Source organism: Psammomys obesus, unplaced genomic scaffold (assembly GCF_907164565.1).
Source record: "Psammomys obesus unplaced genomic scaffold, mPsaObe1.curated_primary_1811, whole genome shotgun sequence".
In the NCBI taxonomy this organism is placed as follows: Eukaryota; Metazoa; Chordata; class Mammalia; order Rodentia; family Muridae; genus Psammomys; species Psammomys obesus.
In genome coordinates, this window is record NW_026596073.1 from 32361470 (window position 1) to 32383412 (window position 21943).

Consider the following 21943-nt stretch of genomic DNA (forward strand, 5'->3'; position numbering starts at 1 on the left):
AGGGGCATCTGGGTTCTTTCCAGCTTCTGGCTAGTACAAATAAAGCTGCTACAAACATCGTTGAGCAAATGTCCTTTTTGTGTACTTGAGCCTCTTTTGGGTATATGCCTAGGAGTGGTATGGCTGGATCTTGAGGAAGCGCTATTCCTAGTTGTCTGAGAAAGCACCAGATTGATTTCCAGAGTGGTTGTACAAGTTTACATTCCCACCAACAGTGGAGAAGGGTTCCCCTTTCTCCACAACCTCTCCAGCATGTGTTGTCACTTGAGTTTTTGATCTTGGCCATTCTGATGGGTGTAAGGTAGAATCTCAGAGTTGTTTTGATTTGCATTTCCCTAATAGCTAATATATTCATTAATTTTTGAGAATTTTATATAGTGAATGTATTCTGGTTATAGTCACCCCTTCTACTCCTCTAACTCCTCCAAAATCCACCTCCTACCACTTGCCTTCTTCTAACATCCAGTTCTTTTCTTTTTTTTTTTTTTTTACTCTTTATCTTTATTTATTTATTTATTTAATATTAATTACAATCTATTTACATTGTATCCCAGCTGTAGCCCCCTCCCTCATTCCCTCCCAATCCCACCCTCTCTCCCTCATCTCCTTCCTGTCCCTTTCTAAGTCCACTGATGGGGGAGGTCCTCCTCTCCTTCCATCTGACCTTAGCTTATCAGGTATCTTTAGGACTGGCTGCAATGTCCTCCTCTGTGGCCTAGCAAAGCTGCTTCTCCCTCAAGGTTGGGGACGTCAAAGAGCCAGCCATTGAGTTCATGTTGAGACAGTCCCTGTTCCTCTAACGATGGAACCCACTTAGATCAGAGCTGCAGTGGGCTACATCTGGGCAAGGGTTCTAGGTAATATCCATCCATGGTTGGAGAAACAGTCTCAGAAAAGACCCCTGGGCCCAGATATATTTGGTCCTTGTGGAGCTCTTGTCCTCTCCAGGTCATACTAACTCCCCCCTTCTTTCATATGATCCCCTGTACTCTGCCCAAGGTTTGGTTTTAAGTCTCAGCATCTGTTTTGATACACTGCTAGATAGAGACTTTCAGGGGCCCTAAGTGGTAGGCTTTTGTCCTGTTACTTGTTTTCTCCTACATCCAATGACCATCCCATTTGTCTTTCTAAGTGAAGATTGATCATCTTACCCTGGGCCCTCTTTCTTGTTTATCTTCTTTAGGTGTACAGATTTTAGTATATTTATCCTATCCTATAGGTCTAGAACCCACTTATACGTGAGTATATACCATGTGTGTCTTTCTGTTTGTGGGATACCTCACTCAGGATGATCTTTTCTAGGTCCCACCATTTGCCTGCAAATTTCATGATTTCCTCATTTTTAATTGCTGAGTAGTATTCCATTGCGTAAAAGTACCACAATTTCTGTATCCATTCTTCCATTGATGGATATCTGGGTTGTTTCCAGATTCTGGCTATTACAAATAAAGCTGCTACAAACATTGTTGAGCAAATGTTCTTGTTGTGTACTTGAACATCTTTTGGATATATGCCTAGGAGTGGCATAGCTGGATCTTGAGGTAGCACTATTCCTAATTGTCTGAGAAAGCGCCAGATTGATTTCCATAGTGGTTGTACTAGTTTACATTCCCACCAGCAGTGAAGGAGGGTTCCCCTTTCTCCACAGCCTCTCCAGCATGTGTTGTCTCTTGAGTTTTTGATCTTAGTCATTCTGATGGGTGTAAGGTGAAATCTCAGGGTCGTTTTGATTTGTATCTCTCTAGTGGCTAGGGATGTTGAACATCTTATGTGTTTCTCTGCCATTCTATATTCTTCTACAGAGAATTCTCTGTTTAGCTCCGTACCCATTTTTTTAATAGGATTCCTTGATTTGTTGCTTTTTAACTTCTTAATTTCTTTATATATTGTGGATATCAGCACTCTGTCAGATACAGGGTTGATGAAGATCCTTTCCCAGTCTGTAGGCTGTCGTTTTGTTCTGATGACAGTGTCTTTTGCTTTACAGAAGCTTTTCAGTTTCATGAGGTCCCATTTATTGATTGTTGATCTTACAGTGTGTGCTGGTGGTATTCTGTTCAGGAAGTTGTCTCCTGTGCAAATGAGTTCTAGGCTCTTCCTCACTTTTTCTTCTAACCTATTTAGTGTTTCTGGTTTAGTGTTGAGGTCTTTGATCCACATAGACTTTAGTTTTGTACAGGGTGATAAATATAAACCTATTTTCTTTTTCTTTTTTCTTTTTGTTTGTTTGCATGTAGAGATCCAGTTGGACCAGCAACACTTGTTGAAGATGCTGTCTTTTTTCCATTGAATGGTTTTGGCTGCTTTGTCAAAAATCAAGTATTCACAGGTGTGTGGGTTTATTTATGGGTCTTCTATTTGGTTCCATTGATCCACCATTATGTTTCTATGCCAATACCATGCAGTTTTTATTACTATTGCTTTGTAGTACAGCTTGAGATCAGGGATGGAGATGCCTCCAGATGATCTGTTGTTTCACAGGATTGTTTTGTAAATTCTGGTTTTTTTGTTTCTCCATATGAAGTTGATAATTTTTCTTTTGAGGTCTATAAAGAATTGTGTTGGTATTTTGATGGGAATTGCATTGAATCTGTAAATTGCTTTTGGTAGAATAGCCATTTTCACTATGTTAATCCTATTTATCTATGACCATGGGAGATCTTTCCATCTTCTTATATCTTCTTCAATTTCTTTCTTCAGAGACTTACATTTTTTTTTTTTTTTGCACAGCTCTTTCATTTGCTTGGTTAGAGTCACACCAAGGTACTTTATGTTATTAGTGGCTATTGTGAAGAGTGTTGTTACCCTAATTTCTTTCTTGGCCCTTTTCTCTTTGGTACACAGGAGGGCTTCTGATTTTTTTGAGTTAATTTTGTATCCTGCTACTTTGCTGAAGGTGTTTATCAGCTGAAGGAGTTCTCTGGTTGAATTTTTGGGGTCGTTCATGTAAATTATCATATCCCCTGCGAATAGTGATACTTTGATCTCTTCTGTTCCAGTTTGTATCCCCTTGATATTTTTTAGTTCTCTTATTGCTCTAGCTAGGAGTTCAAGTACTAAATTGAAGAGATATGGTGAGAGTTGGCAGCCTTGTCTTGTCCTTGATTTCAGTGAGACTGATTTAAGTTTCTCTCCATTGAGTTTGATGTTGGCTATAGGCTTGCTGTCTATTGCCTTTACTATGTTTAGGTATGTGCCTTTTATCCCTGATCTCTCCAAGACTTTAAACATGAATGGGTGTTGGATTTTGTCAAATGCTTTTCTGGCATCTAAGGAGATGATCATGTGGTTTTCCTGCTTCAGTTTGTTTATATGGTGGATTATATTGATGAATTTCCATATACTGAACCACCCTTGCATGCCTGGAATGAAACCTACTTGGTCATGGTGGAAGATATCTTTTATGTGTTCTTGGCTTCATTTTGCCAGTATTTTATTGAGTATTTTGCATCAATGTTCATAAGAGAGATAGGTCTGAAGTTCTTTGTGTTGGGTTTTTGTGTGGTGTACGTATGAAGGTGACTGTGGCTTCATAGTATGATTTTGGTAATGTTCCTTATGTTTCTGTTTTGTGCAATAGTTTCAGGAGGATTGGAGTTAGCACCTCTTTGAAGGTCTGGTAGAATTCTGCGCTGAAACCATCTGGCCCAGGGCTCTTTTTGAAGGGAAGACTATCTTATATTTCAAAAATTTTCCATTTCATGAGGTTTTCATCACACCCTTCAAGTGCCTCTCAGCTCTAGGTGTCTCTCCCAGAATTTCCTCCTTCAACTCAATCTCCCCTCCTTTTGCCTCCCTGATCCTCCCATTCCTATCTCTTATACCTTCACTTTACCTATAAAATATATTTTATTTTCCCTTCCCTGTGGGGTTCATGTGTTCCCTGCCAGTCCCTACCTTTATACCTAGTATCTCTGAGTCAATGGATTGTAGCTTAGTTATTTATTTAAGGGCTAATTTCCACATAGACAGGAATACCTACCATATATATCTTTCTGTCTTGGTTATCTCACTCCAGGTGATTTTCTTTTAGTTCCATCTGTTTGCTTGCAAATTTCATGTTGTCATTTTTTAAAGCTACTGAGCAATATTTTACTGTGTAAATGTACCACATTTTCTTTATCTTTTCTTCTGTTGAGGGCCATCTAGGTTGTTTGCAATAAACTTCCTTAATGATGTTTAAGAAGCAATGGCCTCCATTGTCAACTGAGTGATCAACAGTGGACTGTAGTCAACAGAAGCAGCTACCCTATCGGCCCAAAAACATTGCTCCCATGACTATTCACAGAACTGAGATCAACTTCAAGGCTTAAGATTTAAGGTGGTACTCCAGTATCAATTAGAATGCGTTAATGTCTCTAAAGTTCCCGTGGCATTTATTAAGATAGTGAAGGCCATTTCCTAGGTCTCCATCAGGGAACTGGACCTTAAGAAAGAATATCTGTAATTTCATCTAGATTCTGTGAACATTTTATAGGTTCTGACTAATCTCATTTAATGAAGGGCTTTGCTGAAGTGCTATTTAGTAAAATGTCTGATTGTTCTATAATACCAAATATACCTTCTTTGTAGCACTTCATATAATCCTCATAGAATATAATACAGATCTTATACATTGCCACAATTTGATGGTAAAAATTGGTTGAATTTACCACTCACACTCTAGTTTATAAGATAAGGTGCAGTTTGTCACTTAGGCTTATTACAAATGTGTTGGACTTAAGAGTCATTGTCATTCAGGACTTGAAATTGAGAAGTGAGGCATTCTGAAATTACTAGTTTCCCTTGGGACAATATTTCTCTCATCGCAGGCATACTGCAAGTTATAATCAGGCTAATGGGATCTTCCTGGAGAACTCTTCAGGAAATGCGGATTTTCGAATCTAAACTCATTTTGGTACCATTCCTCAGGAAATATACCAAGTTTCTCTCATTTACAACCATTAAATGTCTTTGTTTTTGTCTCAGTAGCTTCTACTCTCCTTTGTCTTTGAGAGCACATATCTTGCACAAAATCCAAAGAAGACAGTGACTATAATTGATATTGTTCCAAATTTTATCACTGTAAGAAAACAGAGGAGGTTGTTTAGAAAAAGTAAAAACAGATTTAAAAGCAAAAACAGTGCGAAGTCAGTGGCTCACATGGCTGTAATGTGGTGGACAACTGGGTCTGGATTTAGCCCCCAGTGGACTCATAGGCAATGATGTAATTTTTAAAAAAAGTAGACATATACATTTTTGTATCAGTTTCCACAGAGCCCAATTGCCCACCCAAGAGCTTGTTCTTCTAGCCCCACCATGCAAAAGTGTAGATCTTCTCATGTTCTCTCCCACCTTTTATTTCTCTGCACCCCTCATCAATGCTTCTTGTCTGTAACCGTTTGTAAATGATCCTTCAGTCTCTGTAACTGTACTAGTATTTATTTCCACTAAAATATTACCAGATTAGCTTTCTGATGATCAGTTGCTGCTGCCAATCCACCTTGCTCTCAGTGACTATACACATCCAGTGGGCCACAACTTAGAATATCTCTCAAGGTTCATTATGCCAGGAAAAATTACTTTGATGTGCTGAGGAGCATTGTCAATGAAAGAAACAATTTACAGTGTGAAAGATGGTCAGTTGTGAAGACTGAATTATTCAGTCCAGGTGTAGTGGTACATGCCTTAATCCCAAAGCACTCAGGAGATAGAGGCAGGTGGAGCTCTGTAAGTTTGGGGCCAGCCTGGTCTATAGAGTGAATATCAAGAAAGCCAAGACTACATCAAGAAAGCCTGTCTCAGAAAAAAAGACTGAATTATTCATGCTTAAAGTGATTTTAAGATATCAGTTTTATCAATATTTAATAAATTATCTCAGCAGGTAAAAACAATCAGAAATGCATCCCCCCATTACGTACTATCCAATCAACATCTACAATTTTAGGGTTTTTTTATTTAATGTTTTAGGTACTTTGATTATAAGGCAGTAGGGAGATTGCTCAGTGATTAAAAGAACTGGCAGCTTCTCCAGAAGACTGGGGTTCAGTTCCCAGCACCCACACAACAGCTTGCATCAATCTACAACTCCAGTTCCAGGGATCTGTCACCCTCTTCTGGCCTCCGTGATCATTTAACACTCACGATACAGAAGCATATGTGAAGTTCCAAACCCATACACATAAAATAACAAAATAAAATAAACAAAAATAGAAAGATACGATTGATCTTGAGTGCTGCGATGTGCACCTGCCCTGATGTCCTCAGTGCCCCCTCTTGTCTTATCTCACTTTCCAAATGAATTGCATGAAAGTTGAGATATGTCTCACCGATGTAAGCTGTAGCTTTATTTATGGCATTATGCTTCTTTCTCATTCGCTGTGCAACACATAACTAAAAGCAGAAACTTCACCTTCTGTGCAGAGAACTATTCTGAAGCCTTAGGTTTTTGCACAAAGTAATGTAATACATAAGTTGGAATAGAGAGTAGATGGAACCAGCAAGAAAAATCTTTCTCAAATTAAAATTCGGCCCGAGGCTAGCTCCACATTTATACTTCAAAAATTACAATCAACATCTCTTTTGTCTGCTAATATTACTTGAGAGGAAAAGATCATGTTCGTGTTTAGACTAGAAACTGAAGCCACATTTTGACATTAGGAGTGTGCTGGATTCTTTGATGGAGCCAAGTTCGATAAAACCATGGAAATACATTTATAGAGACCGTAGAAAGTTAGAGCCTCAGTCTTTTCTATATTCAGCCTCTCCTTCCTTCTTAAAGTCATACTACTGAGATGCCACTTTGAAATTTTTTTTCTGATAACTTATAGAGATTCTAGAAGTCAAATGAAAATCCGAAGAGTTGTTTGAGTATTTATTTCCAGAAGAGTTGTAGTCCTGAGATAGACAGACAAGTACTACGCCAAGAACTACAACACATCATGTGGCTCAACTCATCTTAGGGTTCTGAAGACATCACACTTTCACTTTCAGTATGAAAATGGCAGGTTCTTCCTTTGCAGTTAGAGCCATAATGCAGGAAAAAACATTCATGCTGTCAGGGAAGGACTCTTTTCTGCATTCCTGTACATTTAATCTGGGCACTAGGTTGACTGTGTGGTTCAGCATTGTGGTATCAATCAGTAAAACAAGGAAATTTTTTCAAGAAGGGCCCAGCACGGTGCCAGCTGTGAGGTGCATTTCTATACAGCTTTGGAAAGTGTCTGTGAACGCCATTAAGCTCCCAGAACTGCCGAGAGACAGCACTAGGAAACCAAAGTTGCAATGTGCATGCAAACAGAGATCTGCAGCCTGAAATGCTGCACAAGTAGCTTTAAGGGTGTCTTAATCACAGCTCCACACCGCCAAGGCTCAATAAACACCAGTGTGTGCTACTGAATAATCGCAGACTCAGAAAATCACTGAAAACATATGCGGCGTGTATAGCTTTATATACTGTAATACATGTGCACTTAGAAAAGGCTAACCTCGAGTCAGTTTGTAGCTGAAAATGACTCTGAACTTCTCATCTTTCTGCTTCCCCCTCCAGAGCACTAGGATTGCAGACAGGTGGCACCATACCTGCTCTGCGCACTGCGATCATCACAGGTCAGGATTCACACACGTTAATCAAGCAGTCCTCAAGCTGAGCCATACACCCAGCTCTGAAATGGAGGTCTTCAGTGCCGTCATTTCGTCGCATGCATTAGGTTTACATAAAATCTAGGGTTGGTTCATATTCCAAGATCTATCCATAAAATGTCTCACACATATGGCTTTTGATATTTTCATTAAAGTTACCTCAGCTATGTTAATAGTTTAGTCACTTATGATGACTAAACTATTAGTCATCAGGTTAGTAATTTAATCACCTAAAACCACTAATCTCATTACCCTTTTCTAGCTGTCCGTCATAAAAATGTTGACATTTCATTATATTTCCAACATTTAGAAAAACAGATATTTTTCTTTAAATGTTTTTATATGAGAAATACTTTCCATAACATAATGTAACAAAGAACTTGACTGAACCTCATATGTTATGCATCTTAACAAAATACACAAACACAGAAAATGTGAAATATTGCTTATTAAATCACTACCACTAACAAAATTAAAGAAAATATTAGAATTTAGTGTGACTTAAGACTTCTGTTGCGTTTTCAATCAAAAACTTTATAAAATACTTTCCCACACTTTCTGAAATATCTTTCAATAAAGTATTTCACAAATGTATGAAGCTCTGCAAAGAATACAGACTGCTTTTACACTCGTCTTTGAGCCATGCATTAATGAATTAAATAAGTAAACTGCAATAAATATACAGGCACTTCTCTTTCTGTCCTCTGGGTGACACTGACTTGCCCATTTCTGATATTGAGACTTAAGGAAAATGAGTACAGAATTATGCAAGCATGTAAAGTGAAGCAACACTATAGTCAGCATCCTGAAAAGAACCTTCCTGAAAGGGTTTGGTACCAAACCAACTGGGGCTGTAAACAGGCAGTTCTGGGAAATGGATGGGAAAAACGAATCAATTTCGCTCTTGAGAAAATATCCATCCGCATCATGAAAAATGTCTTCCACTACCTCGCACATTTTCATCTTCACTGAATTTTATTTTATTTTATTTTTTCTGCTTTTAGAATTACCAATGGTTGGCTAAGCACTCTGATTTCACAGTGGTGTAAGGATAAAACTGGAAGGAGGAGAAGAGACCCAAGAACAGGTCTTTTCCCTTAAGTGAACTTTTCACTCACAGATATGCCCAGAAATCTGACTCAAGAAGGCCGAGTGGGTTTGAGCTCATGTACCAGAATTTCACGGCCAATGAGTTGCTGTTCACACATGGAGCCTGTGATCAAGTCCTAAGCACCTTAGGACCTTGTACAATCAGGAGGGAGGAAGTTTGCTCTTCTCCCCCCTCAATCCCTTTGTCTGGGGAAGGAAATGCCTCTTCTTCCTCTGCTGATGCAGCATGTAGGTACTATCTCGATGGAGAGACCTGGACCCTGAGCAGACCTGTCCTAATGGTGCATTGACCTTCTCAACTGCTCTTGTTGCTTGCAATTCTTCAATAGTTGCTATGTTTGCAGCTTTATGTTCAGCCTCCCAAATGAGGCAAGAAGACTATGTGGTATATTTCTGAGTTTTTGTATTATGCAAAAACTACAGACCATGGACTATCTGATTACATAATTGTGGGTATAGGAACTAACTGGGAAGCTTTTATTAAAACTTTAGCAACCATCTTTTCAAAAGCAAATTATGCTTTTGGCTTTTTTGCTAAGATCTCATAGTTCTGGAAAAAAATTACCTTTAACAATAAAATTCTTTGATAATGACACTGCTCTGTTTAAAGTCTAGCTTGAAGGCTGAAATCATTCACACCAATCATAATCTTCACTTTCTACCTTCCTGAGACATTTCATTGCTTGCTTCTACTGGTATATTCATTATTGACCATCTCATCTACTGAACTATCCTTGATAAATTTGTTCCAGTTTTCAAATAATGTGGTAAGACTATCATTTTGTATGAATTTATTAATAATATTTTTCATAATATCTGTATAAGCTGAGTGACTTTTAGATTTATAAAAATTGTTTGGTTATATGTATGCATGGTGCTGGTGGAATCCAGACTAGACATCAGATCTCCTGAACCTGGAGCTACAGGTGGTCTGTTATTGGCCTGACAGGCAGGGATTGGAACACTAGTGCTCCAGAGGAGCAGCGCATACTGTTAACCACTGAGCCATGTCTGCAGTTCCAATACCAAGGCCTGAAAAGAAGACAATGCACGAATAGGTTACAGAGGAGCATGGCAAAGGAAAATGAGATGTTTATCAGGTTTGTAACCCATTTATAAGAGTTTTCAGCAGTGGAGCCAACAGCAAGAATTGGACTCAGAACAATTTCGAGATACACACAAGTTCCAGTGAGTATGTTTCCTTACAGCAGGAGCTGATTCCAGGAAGGAAGCCAAAGCATGAATGGCTTCAGAGGAAAGGTGACCTTGAAAGGAAACTCCAGGAAGGAAAACTTTTGGCCTAAACCTCAGCAATTTTACTTGAACCTTATGGAATTTTAAAATGTGCAGAAATTATTCAATTTGTATTTTTTTTGTATGTGTGATAGAGCATCTAAAAGGAATAGGAAAATAACTTTACAAACTTTTTTTTTTTTTTACTGCCTTCAAATCCCTCTTATTTTGCATGTGAGAAATATTTGTCTACAGCTAGAAGATGACAACAATCTTATTTTCTGGATAGAGACACACATTGTGATTTTTATTATTTCCCTTGCACTATGCAAATTTTTATATTCTGTCTCCAAAAACCCCACTAGACTGTTCACAACAAATATTTAGAAGTTATTTTCAAGATATTTTAAATAGATATTTTCACATGACATTTTGTCTGTCCTTTCTTCTTTATTGATAGCACTAGAAATAATTTTCAAAACTTAAAAACTATGCTTTTGCACATTTTTTTAATAACAAGATCTTTTTGAACCACCAGCTCCCAAACAATGGCACAGAGACCTTTTATTAATTATGACAGCTGGGACTTAGCTAAGGCTTGTTTCCAACTAGCTCTTATAAGTCAAATTAAACCCTTTAAACTAACTTAGGTTCTATGGCATGGCTCATGACCTTTTCACAATCCCAGAACCTGTTTCTTCATCTGCATCTGGTGAATTTCCACCAGAGATTCTTTCCCAGCATTCCTCTTTCTGCCCAAACATGTTGCCTATCCTCTCCCGCCTCTGCTACTGGCTGTTCAGCTCGTTATTAAACCAATCAGAAGGTGTTGGAGGTGTAGGTTTACAAAATACTAAGGCAGGTGATGCTTCATAAAAATATCAATACCAAAGTCTGGACAGTACTTGCTTGAACAGAAACCAGTATTTGAATAAGACAAAAACAACCTTCACAGAGTACATAAAAAGATCATCCCCAAATGTTTAATTATGAATGAGCTTCTTGATTAAATTTAAATAAAAATAAATATTATTTTTAATTTAAAACAATAGTTAAAATAATATACACTTATATTTAAAATACTGAAAAAATAATAACTGTTTTCCACTTTAGTTTAAATTTAAGCCTTTCCCTGTCTCTAAGGAAGAAAACCCTTGCTTGTTTTTCCCACAGTGGCGAATGTGGAACTTCACACTAGTTTACCTAGGATGTTTTATAAACAACCTATCTGTCTCTAGGATCATCTACCATTTCCAAAGAACCTGCCACATCCACACTATCTTTGTTAATGATCAGGAGCCTTACTACATATGGGATTATGAAAAACACTCATCAGTCTACAAAGTATTCCTACAAAAGAGAAAAGAACCCCACATCATTACTTCCCTCGCTAGCATAAGGGGAATACACGTGCATCTAAACTGCATAAAACACTCCGCTGCCTGCGGCAATGTTGAAGTGAACAGATGCCCTGAGAGCGGTTTCACTGAATCACTGTCAGATATGCTGTGCCGAATTACTCTCCTCATTGTACAGGCACAGGCAGGGAAGAGTCGGAGCCCTCGTCCCTAGCAGTTCCATTTCCTGTGTTTTCTTAAATACCAGAGGTAGAAATCAAACCAGAATTTTAATTCTTGTAAATAAAAAAATATCAAATACCGAACAATATAACTTACTCAAAAACACATGAGCTATGATAAAATGTTTTTCAAATTAAGCAATGCTGTACTGTACTTAATAGCAAAAAATAAAATCTATATTCTGAATCATGAGCCAACTTATTGTTATGAAAAGAAAAATCCTGTTCCAAACCAAGGGATCCCAGCAATTGCTGTTCGAACCTAAGAGTCGGCAACAAAAATTCTCATTTTATAGTCATTTCCATATTCTTATGATGACATTGGAGAACATCTGTTCTCAATGATTTCCAGAGAACATTCCAGAATGGTGGGGTCTAGATGTGCCGATATGTGAAAAAGTGCTTCTCGTTAATGGTAATGAGCAGAATGCATAGAATGGGTAAACTTGAGGTAGAGAAAGAGTTCTGAGTTCTGAGTTCCTTGAGAAAAATCCCACAATGGACTTAGATACCTGGATGACATACAGCTTATTGTTTGATGAGTAAGTGCTAAACTTCTTGCTTTGAAATCAGTCCCAGCTGACATTGATCCAAGACTCTTGACAGGCTGAAACAAACAGCATCATTTTCAAACCACTTGGCTTCAAAATAATTGGGACTCAGCCTCCAGACAAATAGCCTGCAGGTCTACCACCGCGTGAAAGAAAATCCACCTTGATTTCACCTCCAACACACTTGAGACGTTTACTCTTTAAGAGGTTTAGCATACCCAGCCTTTAATGCTTCATATGGAATAAATCTTAGATAACACACTATTGATTATAGGTAAATAATGAGCTTAATTCATAATTGTTCATGGAATAGCTATCGATGACTGTACAGGAATAATGAGATCAGTTCACAATTAATTTACATTAGAACTCTACAATAAGTCATTTTGTTAATTATGTCTGAGTATAGTACGAAATTGCACTTAGAAAGGTAATTTAGGAGCAAGAAGCTGTTCCAGTAAACCAAACAGACAAATAAATAAATCTAAGGCTTGACTTTTGTCATTGGAATAAAATCTATTCTTTCTTAGCCTCGCTGTTCTCCTTATTAGGCGCTGGTTTCCAATTCACCATCTTACCAAGAGTTTCTCACACAGTACCTTAAATTGACCCAAAAATTATCCATAATTTTGACATCTATGTAAAAATTACAAGCTAATATCCAACCTTCTCCTGAGGCCTTCAGAAAACCTGTATTAACTTGAAGTTCTTTGGTGAAGACAAAGTTTGAAATAGTTTTCTCTCAGATATTCATAGGAACATCACACACACACATGCGTACACACAAACACACACACACACATACAGCCCTTGTCTCTTTGGTAACAGGATTTATACTTAGAATGACAAAACTAAACATATTAAATAATTATGGGATCTCAAGGCTTAATTGGGTTTCTACAGGATTGTAGTATTTTTAAAAATATTTTACAAACATATTAAATAAAAATCTTACTCAGACATTAAACATGTCAAAGACACACAAGATAATTTCTGTAGTCAAATGCAGAGATAGAAGAGGGTCTCAATAAGACTGCTGTTAGCCACATGGCTCCCAGGAGGGTGAGCAGAGCCCAGGAGAGAGCAGAGACCCAACATCACTGAGAGCTTCGTTGCAATGATTCTAAACAGCAGATGGACCATCTGGAGTTGAGCGTGTTGTGAAATTTAAGTGATGAGTCTCAATTAAAGCTATAAAATAAACTCAGAACTTATGTTTATTTACTTATCCACTAATTTTGGATAATTTTATATTCTGAAAAAATGATAAATATACTCAATATAAAATGTTCAATTTAATAATTATTTACAATTTACACACTCCAACCAAAAATGCCAAATCTGACTTTTAAAAAAATTAAATTAATTCATTTCATAAATTAATCCCTTCTCTGAAGAGTATTTTACACAAGTATTTAAGAGGTAAGACAGTTGAACAAATAAAAATATTAGTTATTGAACCTCTTTTCTTCCAAACATAGAATGTGTGTTTCTCATGAACAAAGAATAAAACAAAAAAGTTATTGAGAGCAAAATGATGCCTCTGATTTCCATTGTAAAAATAAAAGCACTATACATACAGATACTTAATAATATTACATGGCTTAAATTGAAAACTGGTGAAAATAATTTAGCTTATCATGAACTAAAATTATTTAATGCAATTAAGGGAAGCCTTAATCTATTTAGTTGGCAAACTTTTTTCTAATAATTAAAGTTTTGTTTACAACAAAGATGTTATTTAAGAGTGTACTTTAGAGGAATTGTATTGGAAAAATGTCATGCTAAAAGAAATGAAGTAATAATATTAAATCTTTATACATCTTTATTTTATTTTAAAAAAGAAACAGCCATTTTGTGTTTTAATTGCATTATATTAATGCCTTTTAAAGCAATATCAGATCTTAATAATTGGAAATGTAGAAAGAGCAGGCATGCTGCCTAGCCTAGAGCCGACTTTGGTTCATAAACGTGCAGTGGATGGATTTTATGTTTGAATTCACTGAGTAGCTGAGTCTGTCTTGGTTGGCTTCCTGTTGCTGGAATAAAGACCATGACAAAAAGCAAGTTGGAGAGGAAAGGGTTGACTTGGCTTACATGCCCTGTACATCACCTTTTATTACTGAAGAAGCTGAAAGCAGGATTTTAAAGAAGGTAGGAACTTGGAGGCCAGAACTAAAACAAAATGATGGAGAACATAACTTACTGGCTTGTTCCTCATCAATTTATCAGCTTGTTTTTCGATATAACTCCAGGCTACCTGGCCAATGTTGGTACCTCCCACAGTAGTATGGACCCTCCTACATCAAAAATTAATCAAGAAAATGCTCCACAAACATGTCACAGCCCAATCTGTTGGATTAGCCATATTTTCTCATTAGGGTTCCCTCTTCATGTGACACCCTGTGTCAAGTGAACAAAAACAAAGCAATACAATACAAAACAAAACAAAAACTGGGCATCATAATTGACTTTGTGTCAACTTTAATCCATTTATTATTAAACAGCAACACTTCCCATTTTGTTTGTCTCCCAAATCATGTTAACATAAAAATATTGAACAAAGTGTAGCTTTAAGATTCTGAGTCTTTAAAAAAAATTCAAACACTTTAAAATTTCAGTCTCTTAAATACTCAAAGTATCTCAGCTGTGGATATTTTTAATAAAAAATAAGTTACATATTTGCTTATCACAGAATGAAGAACCAGGAGAGAGCTACAAATAGGTCAAAGCAAACCTAAAATTCAATGACATAAATAGCTCTGTGTCTAGTGTCTTACTAATAATCCTCTCAGCTCCAAAGCGCTCAGGCAATCCCATATCTCTGGCTCTGCCATACACAGTACAATCAGCTTATCCTATGAGCTCACAGTATAACTCCTTTACACACCTGCGGTTGTCCAAAATTTGATGATTAGTCTATGGTACTGGCATCTGCAATGCCCTTGTGTCTACAAAGCTACTGGTTGTACTGGCCTCTCCTGGGCTCTCTTTAGGGCCTTCATCCCTGACATATGGTGCCAAGCTCAGCTTCTCTCCATGACTCCTTTAATTCTGACAATGTGACTATAACTTCACTAAATGGCCTCTCCTGGCCACCAATGTTGCCAAACCTCTCCAGCTCTCCATGACCTCTTCAGTCCTACAGTTCTCCAGACACCAAAATGAGTACCATGATGGAGATCATTACACACTACCAAATTCATCTGCCAGATTGAGGTGCAGGTTTGGCCTGCTGCTTTTGTGTGCTGACCCTGAAGAAACACTTCCCAGAGGATTACACCTCAGTAATGCTGGTCTCTTATTAATTGAAGCTGGTTTCTCAGCCCTAGCTAACTAGTGTCAATTGTTCCAGTAAGGTTTCACTTTAGTGTGACTAATAATTTCAGTGGATTCTTCATCCCCAGATGACTGGATTCTGCCATTCTAGAACCATGGATCTCTATCTCATGTAGTCTTTATTCCTCATCAATTTACATAGAGTGCATTAGGGAATAGTTATTTTAAAACTAAAATATATCTTGTCTGATTTCTTACCTACCCCAGCATATACACGTGCAGTTTATAAACACAGATTCATTAACAGGAAAATGATAATCATAATAAATTCTTCTCCTTGAGAACAAAAGCAATGAGAAAGCCCTTTAGTCTCTGGATCATACAATGATGGCATCCTACAGAGCTGGAACCCCAAAGATTCCCTGAGACCTGACAGTGAGGAATTTCCAGTTTGATCCTTCAGTTCTTGGAAGGATTTCTGTCCTCTGAGATTGGAACTTTCCAGATCCCAGGAAAGCTCCTTAAATAAGAAGGTAAACAACTCAAAACAACTTCAGGAAGTTCCTGAAACAAACCGGATTCACTAGTACACTCTCTTCCAAGAGCAAACAACAGAGACCGCAGAGAGTAACTCTGAGAGAAGCCAGTCTGAGAGAAGTCATGCTGCAAAGAAGCAGCCATCAGCATCCCTCACTGCCTGGCAGAAACAGAGACTAGTTTGGTCTCCTGGAAACGGCACAGGCAAAATGAGATTTTTGGAAAGGAAACTCTCTAACCTGTTGAGCTCCCTGCAGGTTATGCAGTGTTCTTCAGACTCCCAGAAAAGAAGGACAGCAGACCACTTTACCTGGAAGCGCCCTCAGCCCTCTTACAACTTAGTCGCCATGTGGGGGTGCTCTAACAGTTAGTGCACTTGAGTATGAGCCACCCATATGACTTGAAATTTTTACATGCTGTATCGAAGGGAAAGTGTCCCAGGTCAGAGCAAATGGAACAATTTATTCCATTTCAATATACACCAGATAGTATACAATCAATAGCCAATAACTCATAAGCTGTTTGCATGTTCTGACATCTACTCCGCCTTTCTCATAGGCATGCATCTCAGCGTGTATTAGCCTCTTTGAAGTGCTCAAAAGGCATGCATGGCTACATGTTGACTAAAACTGGTATGGTCTGTTCTAAACTCATTCTTCTCAGTAAATATAAACCAGTGGTCTAGTCAGTGTCTTGAGTTCCTAGTCATTATTAGACTCTCTGACTGTAATGTAACTTGGAGCATAGATAATGTGGAAGTTCTTAGCCTTGTTGCAAACTCCAGTCACCAGTAATCTCAGTGGTCCCCAGAGGGTAGGGCAGTCATGCTGGTCTTCTCAGCATGACTAGATGAGAGTCATACCTAGCACTCATCATCTGTACATGGACAGCCTTATGGAACTTTTTTTTTTTTGAGATTCCTCTGATATAATAGTTAACCTTCATTTTGCTTATTCAAGGTCATTAATTTTGGAAGTGTAAAGCATGCTGCACATACCACGCAATGCCTGTGAAAAAGCAGACTGGCATTGCCATTAAACAGCCCCCGTTCTCTGCTGCGATCTGTCTCTGAGAGGGTTATGGAATGGCTCAGCTGTCTTTTTGACCATTGCAGCTTGTCGTAAAAGTACAAGACAGATGTGTAGTTGTCTCCTGGCACTGACCTAAAATGTTTCCCACAGGTACTTAGCACAAGTTCCTCAGCAGCATTACCATGAAAGGGAAAGCTTGCCTCTTTCCACCAGCCTCCTGCTCTGTGTTTTGAATTCTTTATGCCCCTGATCCTACAGAGTCTTCCACCTGCTCAAACCAAACGAAGTGCTCAGCATTGTCTGGATCCCCCCGCGGGACCCTGAGCTCACATGCTGACAGCTTGCTCATCTGCTGTTGATGCTGCGTCTCCATGGCTGTACTTCCATGAAGATATCCAAACAAATACAGTAACAAAACAGTTCTAATAGGAACAAGAGCCTGCTAGCAATCTTGCCTCACAGCCCATTGCTTCCACAATCAGCAAACTGGAGCTTGCTAAAAGTGATTAGGGCTAATGGTTTGTTAAAAGGTAGTCTGATTATAGAGCCGCTCTCAGATAATGCAAGCCACGTCTACTTCCTGGTAAGTTGCTGGAAGAAATCTTGCAGAGATTTTAGAGAAAAAAAAAAGTAATATATGTAACAGGTATAATTATCCAACAGTAACAACAAATAAACCTGACACTCTGGCTGTGAACATTTCCCACAGTTCTTCTTCAGACAGACTGCATGCCAGCAAAGGTGAGACAGTTTTCTGAGCATTGGAAAGACATTTGGTACAGACAGAAGCCGGGCTCACAGCCGGGATCATCAGAAACCTGGAGACCCGAGGCTATTAAGGAGTCTACTTTCAACATACCATTCATTGTTAATGACAAACCAGCTCCAAAGATAGAAACATATAAAAATCCTATACCAATCCATTCAGCGATATGCAACATTGCACCAAGTATGAGCCCAGAGTACCTGCTCCATAAAAGTAACCTGGCCCTGTACACAAATATGATGTCATCAAAACGTTATCAGTGAAGTGCCCGGGGAACCTGTGAGACCCCAGAGAAGACAAAGACTCTGAACAACGAAGCTGCTGATGGGATGACTTACCAAGTGCTGAGAAATACAGGCCTGCCAGGTCAAGGCAGCTGCACCCACTCTCACTCTGGTGTGAGAGGCTGTCCTGAGAACGTACACAGTGCGAGCTGGTTATTAAAACAAACAAACACGACATTGACAAAACAAGAAAGCACTTTGACAGCCCTTTGTTCCCTAATAAGATGGTGACTCACAGAGGTCCCAGCCATGTGTTACCAATATGATGGGACCAGACTCCGTCTTTTGAAAGAACCTCCAATTGCTTATTAGCTGAGAACCTATCGGACTGTCATGCCCGCACAGGTTTCTTTATTTTCTTCACGTACATTCCTTACTCATCCACACATGCTCGCCCATCACCCTGTGCCTGTTGAACCGTCACACCTGGTTCTTGTTCTGTGTTCACACAACCAGAATCTGTATTTATTCCAGACAAGCTGGGCACAAATCACTCAGCACAGACGATGAACCTCCTCTTTACCAACAGTGTAACGAAATTATCTAGATACCCTTCGAGAACTCTCCATGCCTGTACCCATCCTGAGTACCCATGACAGAAAGATTGTTACTCAGAAACACCTACATCACGTAGGTGATGTTTATATCATCTTACAGCAGTTCCACTATTTCAGTTCAGAACTTTAATTCACTTGGAGATAGTTTTGGGGCAAGGTAAGAGATACATTTTGTGCGTGCGTGTGTGTGTGTGTGTGTGTGTGTGTGTGTGTGTGTGTGTGTGTGTGAACCAGAAGTCTTTTTTGGGTATCTTCCTCAAAACCTATCATCATCATAATCACCATCATCATTATTCTGTTGCTACAGGGTCTCCCACTGAACCTACTGTAAGCCAACTTGGCTAGGCTGGCCAGCCATCAGACTCCAGGAATTCTTTCTTCTCTGCATCCCCAGGGCGGTGGCTTTGGCATGGTGTTGAGGATCAGAACTCAGGACCGCTGAATGTGGCAAGCACTTCACCCACTAACCCAACTTCACCATTCCCAGCACTTTTTCTTCTTGAATGGAACTAATGGATATCATTACAGCAGGCTTGACTCATACCCCTCTGTACTGTTTATATAAAAGATACTTAGCCTATCTTTCATTGATGAGAAATTAAACTTCTCCGACATGACGTGGGCCTTTTGTAAAGAGTGCTACAGTAAAAACTCTGTATATTGTTATAAAACTGGATACTATTTTCTAGTGTAAACTCTTAGAAGTGAATTTTCTGGCCGTGATAGCATGTACAACTTGTGTTTAACATCCTGACACACTTTCTGCCAATGTCCACATAATGGTTTACACTCTGCTCACAGGAGGGGCCAATGCTTGGGGCCCTGCTTTGTCCCCAAACAGACATCATTACATTCTTCAGTCTTTGCTGACCCTAGAGAGGAACTATCAGCCCAGACTAGATTTTATTCATTTCCTTTTGAGTGAGAGCAAGCATTTCAATTTGGGTTTATAGGGTTTTTTTATGTACTTTTAAACTAGCTGCTGATGGCTTTTACCTTGCCAGTCTTTGACTTTATTGATTTATGCTACTTAACATTTGTGTTATATGGGTGCATTGTCATTTTAAATATTTTTCTTTCCAAAACTGAACTTATAATACTAATGAACAACACATTTTTGTGTCAATATTTGTTTTCAGTGAGGCAGAAGTACACTGTCTTTGCTATGACTTCTGCATGTGTGAGATGGGCTAATCTTCCCAGGAATTCTTCACAGTGCTTCCTGAGGCTCTGAATGTCAATATGTCATTCTTACATTTTTTTCAACAGCTGATGTGGAGATTTTAGTAGTTTATTATAAAAATGTTCAATTATGCAAAAGCTTTACACTTCTATGTTGAATACTCATATGCCCATAGCCAGAATTATATGATTAAGATTTCGGCTACTCTCTATTTTCTCTCATATGTTCTGTCTACAGATTTTGAGACAGACAGTGAAAGTTCACTTTAAGATTTCAGTTTTATAGATATTTTACTTCTAATTTTCCATTTGATTTGTTTTGGGTGGTTCTGTTTGATTATTTATTATTTTTATGTCTTGCCTGCATATATGCCTGTGTGTTACATGCAAGTAGTGCCCCACAAAGACCAGAATAGGACATTGGATGCCCTGGAATTAGAGTGACAGATGGTTATGAGCCACCATGTGGGTGCTGGTAATTGAACCCTGGTCCTCTAGAATAACAGTCCCATGTTTCATGTTTCATCACTGCTGTTTGTTTCCCTCATTTGATGAGAGCCTTCTTAAAAGAATTAGTATCTAGATTTAGGAGGTTTACAAAATATAATTTCCGTTCTCTCCAAATATAAATGTTAAACTTGAAATTTTCTTTCCAAACATGCTCGCGTTTCCTAGTAAATAATAATCTCCTTTCTCATAAAGGGACAAATTACTGTATTTCAAACTAACTTTCTTTGTGTTTGCTAATTTATCCATTTTGTAACTGGGCACAGAAGTCTTTCAAGCTATTTTTAAAAGTCACTCCATTGTTTACTGTGGGTTTACTAACTGGATTATATGGTCATTCTTGGATTCTTCTTCTCTTCCTGGCCTACATTCGCCATCAGAATATTTTTGCCCAGTATTTCTCTGTGAGGTTGAGGATGCCATCAGGACATTAATCTATGTGGACATGAGGCAAGGTAACTTCCTCACCACAGAACATTATACTCAAGTTTCTTCAAAAACTGTGCCCTGATTGGTCTAAATTCAGCCAGTCTCTTTTTGTCTTTCACAGCTAGGATTTTACACAGAGAGATCCTGTTCATGTGAAGATTACCCCCCCTCTTTTTAATTAAAACAACACTTTGAAGGTTATTCTTCAATTCTGTCTCTTGGGTATAGAAACCCAAGTTACACGGACCTCCTCTCCTGTGGTTTTCATATTTATCAATCAATATGTTGTAAATCCACAGTTTTCTTTTACATTTTTGGGTACATTTAGTTACTTCTTTCTTGGTATGTTTGGGGGTGGGTGATATGTGTGCCACAGCCATGTGTGGAGGTTTAGAGACAAGTAGTGGGAGTTGGTTCTTTCCTTTGACTATGTGGGTTCTAGAGACTGAACTCAGGTCATCAAATGTGGCAGCAAGCGCTGAGCCATTTTTTAGGTCTTTCCACACTTATTATATATATATATATATATATATATATATACATAAAAGTGGAAACACTGATCCACATCTCTTCCTCAAATATCAGCAATTTTTTTTTCTTTAGTCTTACGTGAGGATAGTTTTGGCACTGGTTAATTTTCCCTAGGCTTTCTTCACTTTGACTTTCTCCTGTAAGAGTATTTATTGCAGCCAGTACCGAAGATACCTGATAAACTAGGGTCAGTCAGATGGAAGGGGAAGAGGACCTCCCCTAGCAGTGGACTTGGAAAGGGACAGGGAGGAGATGAGGGAGGGAGGGTGGTATTGGGATGGAAGGATAGAGGGGGCTACGGCTGGGGTACAAAACAAATAACCTGTGATGAATATTAAAAAAATAAAAATTAAAAAAAAAAGAGTACTTATTTCTTCATTAGTCATGAGCCATTCCTGAGTCTCCTTAAAGGACAAAGAGATTACATAAGACCTTTTCTTTTCATTATGGAGAGTTTTTGTTGTTGCTGTTTCTTTCTTTCTTCTCTTTTCTGAGTATTTCTAAACATTGTAATTCCACTCCAAATACATTGTCTGTGTTTTGTTATGCTCTAATCTTTTTGCACTTTAATAGTTCATGGAAATATTTTTATATTGTTTATTATTACTTCTCCCTGAAATGAGGTAATTTTATCAGACATGCTCTTGCTGAAGAAGAGGCTAGAGAAACAGAGGAGGGACATTGCGTGGTTTGCTGCTCTTTTCTCACAGCTGGCTTCACCTACCAGTCCTAGCATTACCTTTAGGA

At 38.4% G+C, this 21943-nt stretch overlaps 1 long non-coding RNA gene across 1 annotated transcript in view; it reads left to right on the plus strand.

Moving 5' to 3' along the window:
• LOC129690534 (uncharacterized) overlaps positions 1 to 21690 on the plus strand; it is a 50731-nt gene extending 29041 nt beyond the window's left edge. The window contains exons 3-4 of the long non-coding RNA XR_008722296.1: positions 2238 to 2329; positions 18855 to 21690. This is a non-coding gene — a long non-coding RNA (uncharacterized LOC129690534). The remainder of the gene's footprint in view (positions 1 to 2237; positions 2330 to 18854) is intronic.
• Positions 21691 to 21943: the final 253 nt, after the last annotated feature.